The following is a 4,537-nucleotide window of genomic DNA, read 5'->3' on the forward strand; positions in this document are numbered from 1 at the left end:
GAGATCAGAGAGGGTCAGACGACCTCTTGATAGGTACACTTACACTGGATATTCAACCCGTCATTATGCTTATATGACGAAAGTAACAGGTTTTAGAAAACCAAGTAAGTTTGATGAGGCAGTTTGCAGATGAGGATTGGCGTGCTGCTATGGATGAGGAATATTCAGCTTTGGCTGAAAATGGCACATGGGATTTGGTACAGTTGCTTGAGGGCAAAACACCTATCGGCTGCAAGTGGGTGTATAAGGTAAAATGTAAATTAGATGGATCATTGGAAAGATACAAGGCCAGGCTGGTTGCAAAAGGGTATGCGCATCATTATGGTCTTGATTATGAGGAGACTTTCAGCCCTGTAGCAAAGATGGCTACAGTTAGAACTCTGATTGCTTTGGTAGCAGCTAGAGGCTGGAAACTATGGCAAATGGATGTAAAGAATGCCTTTTTGAATGGAGAGTTACAAGAAGAAGTTTACATGGAACAACCTAAAGGCTATGTGCATCCAGAATTTCCAGCACATGTATGCTGGCTGAAAAAGGCATTATATGGGCTGAAACAGGCACCGAGAGCATGGAATGCTTGCATCAGCAGTTATTTGCAGCAACATGGTTTCCGATTGGGTGATGTTGATCATAGTTTGTTTGTGAAGAAGACAGATCGTGGCTATGTATTCCTAGTTGTCTATGTTGATGACTTGATCATTATAGGAGATGATGAAAGCGGGATTGCTGAAGTAAAGACATGTTTACAGGTTGAGTTTAAGGTCAAGGACCTAGGAGAGCTGAAATATTTTTTGGGGATTGAGGTTGTCTCTACACCTCAAGGCATATGGCTGCTACAGAAGTAGTATGCTCAGGACATGTTACAGAAATATGGTATGGCTGATTGCAAGCCTATGGATATGCCTTTAGAGCAGAATGCCAAGGTGCAGATTGATATTGGGACAGAGATTGAGAATGTTACCATGTACAGACAGATGGTAGGCAGCTTGATCTATCTCACGATCACTAGACCTGACTTGAGTTATGTTGTGGGGCTGATTAGTCAGTTCATGCAGAAGCCTCACAAACCACACTTGGATGTAGTCAGGAGAATTCTAAGATATGTAAAGAGTACCACAGATCATGGGCTATTTTATGCATATGGGAAACCCCTTGACTTGATGGGGTATATTGATGCTGATTGGGTTGGTTGCACTTATGACAGGAGGTCAACCAGCGGCTATGCATTTGGATTGGGTAGTAGCATGATCAATTGGCAGAGTAAGAAACAGCTTATAGTTGCACTGTCCAATATGGAAACAGAGTATCGTGGGGCAGCCTTAGCGGCGTGTGAAGCTATGTGGTTACAGAAGTTGCTGAATGACTTGGGAGTACACTTGGACAGCAAAGTGTAACGTGTCCACTAGTATCATCCAGGACACATCTTAGCAGTCCATCGGAAAGGATGTCTAGAAAACTCCGCCCGGCACTCCCATGGAATGTTACGGGTTTTGCGATCTAGGTCTTCCCGCGTCTGCCATGTAGCAGAAGTATCCTGGCCGTTTAGGGTTTTCCTGATTGAGCTACTAGCATCAGACCCGAGAGAACTACTTTACGCAAAAACGCCAGGTTCGAAGCGGGATCACGCTGCACTTGGTTCAAGGAGAATGGAAAATGGGAGGGATGCAAAGCTCAACCTCTCTGCCATAAGGCATAGTCCCATTCCGTTCCCCTAAAACAGCGTAAATCGAGTAAGATGTAACTCTAGGTCATCGCTCTCGTTATTCGTTTTGATGATGATGATCATCCCGCTCTTTTTCGAGATTTTTGAGAAAAGTTCCCGGCTAACCGGGACCACCCAACCGTAGGACGGACCTATGGCCTATCCTCCGCACTTTCCTCAGTTTGTTTTAGTTATGTAATTATCTAACACATTAATTTTGACATGTAACAATCAGCTTCTTTAATTAATCCGTTAAGCACTGGTTCCTTCACGTAATCTTATCACGTGACATAGAAAAACAATATCAGACAAATTCTTTATTATCATTTCATCATTTTATCTTTGAAATACAAGGAGTTCCGCCCGTAGGCTTGTCCATAGTCCGCCCGAAGGCTATCCAATAATCCACAGGGATTACTATTCCAAGCTTCCACCCGTAAACTAGTATGTGGGCCTCGAGATCCAATCCCAAGTCACGTTAGCCTCTTGTGCAGGACCCGAAAGGCGAAGGATTTACGGCCAGAGCCCCCCTGGCACCCAAGCGTCCTCCTGCTCCAAGTAGAACTCAACGGAGAAACCTCTCGTGCCGGGTTCGGTCCACGTTCTCGGCGCTGTCAATAACCCCCTTGGTTAGGGTTAGGTAGGCAGTCGGGGGTAACTGAAGCTGCCTCTCCCTTCAGGCCTTCAACCTGAAGCATTAGATATCTTTTCATCCTTTAGTTCCTTGAGCAAACAATGCAAACAGTGCTTTCTAAACTGTTACAAGCACAATCAATTCCAGTGGTCGTTTTATTTGGCCAATTTCTAAGGAATGAATCTTTTTCTCCGAATGCAGCCAGCACTTGATCCAGGATCAATTGCGACTTGGCAAGATCCCCAAGGGTTTGTTTGTTAACCCTATATCCTTGGGTTAGGGCCGTACCCTACTAACCCAACTTAATCAAAACCTTAAGTTCTATTAGCAGTAAATATGTTATTCCAATTTACTAATTGGTCTTTTGCTTCCAAGAAAATATCTAATCCTCGTATCTTGGTTACTTTACCCAAGAAAGGTACTATATCACGACGATTATTTCTCCTCTTGCAAGATAAACTTGCGTAAGAATCTGCCAATCTCATTCCGAGGAATTGGCCATCTCCTTTTGATCAAATCACAAGATCATGCGACTCTGCAACCTATTGCGCGAGTGTCGCATCAAAATCATGGGACTATTTTACCCATCGAATGGCGTTGTCTAATCACGAAATCATGATTAGATAGGAAACAGGTTTAGGGTATCTTCATAACAATCCGTTCCTGATTGCACTAGGTCGATATTGTCGGTCCTAAAGGTCCAAATCCAAATCGAGTTTCATTCCTTTAGCAAGCGATCCTTGGGGTAAAAACCCTAGATCGTTTCTCATAAGTGTGTCCTATTGTCCCTACATTCGGTGAATGAGGGAAAGTCTTTAGGATATAAGAGTTTCAGCTTTGGCAATAAGAGCGATTAGGTCATGTCCTCAACATGCTAAATCCCAGTTAGCACTTGGGATATGTTGCATCGATTTAAGTCCCTCGCGGTTTTTAGGTGTTTAGGTTAAACCAATTTACTTGTCTATTCTTGAAAATATTTACGATACCATTTTCGTAACCACATGATTCATTGTCCACGTTTGAGTAGATTTACAAACCCTACTTTTCTTGCATAAGATCAAAGCGTATGTTAGATTATGGCATAATTCCTATTGCTCCTTTTATAACATGCAATCAAGATTCATGTTACTAAGCTAAAGGGTTTTATGTGAACCATGCAACTTTTTCTAACTTCTTTTCTAAATGAGATATTCGTACGCTGAATGAGCATTACACAACCTTTCGTAACTATTTACATAGTTGATTGAGATTTAAGCCAATTGACTAGGGTTTAATTTTCTTCACGCAGCTTAAGAACCATTTTCCATGCCTTGCAAATTCCTACGGATGATTAGCAACCTTCTTTAATGAATCATTTCGAAGGAAAGATGCCTAATAATGCGACATGCAATTTATTCTTTCCATGCAAAATTGAAGTGTACTATCATTATTTCGACTTGTAAAAATGGGCATTAGTTAATCTAAGTTCATTACTTTGCAATGCATAAAAACCACTTGCTAGGAATGCATAGAGATCTTATGCTCTTCTTTTTCATTCATTTAATACAAATGACCGATTCTTTGATCAAAGTTATTTCCTTTCATTTAGCCAAGGTATTTCAATCCAAAAAGTGCATCCTAATTTTCGTAAATGAATCATGCACAATTGAAATATTACGACGTAAACAAAATTAGGAAGAAAACCTGGACTTGTGGTGAAATGTCCACATGGATGTTAGGAGATGATCCTCCTACGGTTGCACCTTGTGCCTTTTTAGGGGCCATCGTGAACTCCACCTTCTTGCCTTGGCCGCAGCCTTATGATCTTGGTCCGTCTCCCTCGTATGTGAAATTCCCTTTGTGGTACGGCTTCCTTGACCCAAGCACCATCTTGCGGAATTGGGCTTTGGAAATGGGGACTTATGAACTTCCCCTTCCTTTCGTAGAAGTTCCAGGAATAAAATGGTCTTCACGGAAGAGGCTTAAGAAAAACCCTGGGGTAAAATGGCTTGTAGGAGTTACAATGGGAAGGATGGTTTTAAATTCCAGAGGGTAGAGTGGACTTAAAGAAGATTCAATGGGGAAGGGGTTAAAACCCGGCTAATATGGCTTTATGTGAGTCCACGGGAAGGGGCTTTAAAAGAAAATGAAGGGGTAAAGTGGACTTAAGGAGATTCAGTGAGAAAAGGGGGTTTAAAACCGGCTAGTGTGGCTTTAAGTGA

This window comes from Lygodium microphyllum, chromosome 18 (genome assembly GCF_053477565.2).
Source record: "Lygodium microphyllum isolate KBCC chromosome 18, Lygodium_microphyllum_v1.1.10, whole genome shotgun sequence".
NCBI lineage: Eukaryota > Viridiplantae > Streptophyta > Polypodiopsida > Schizaeales > Lygodiaceae > Lygodium > Lygodium microphyllum.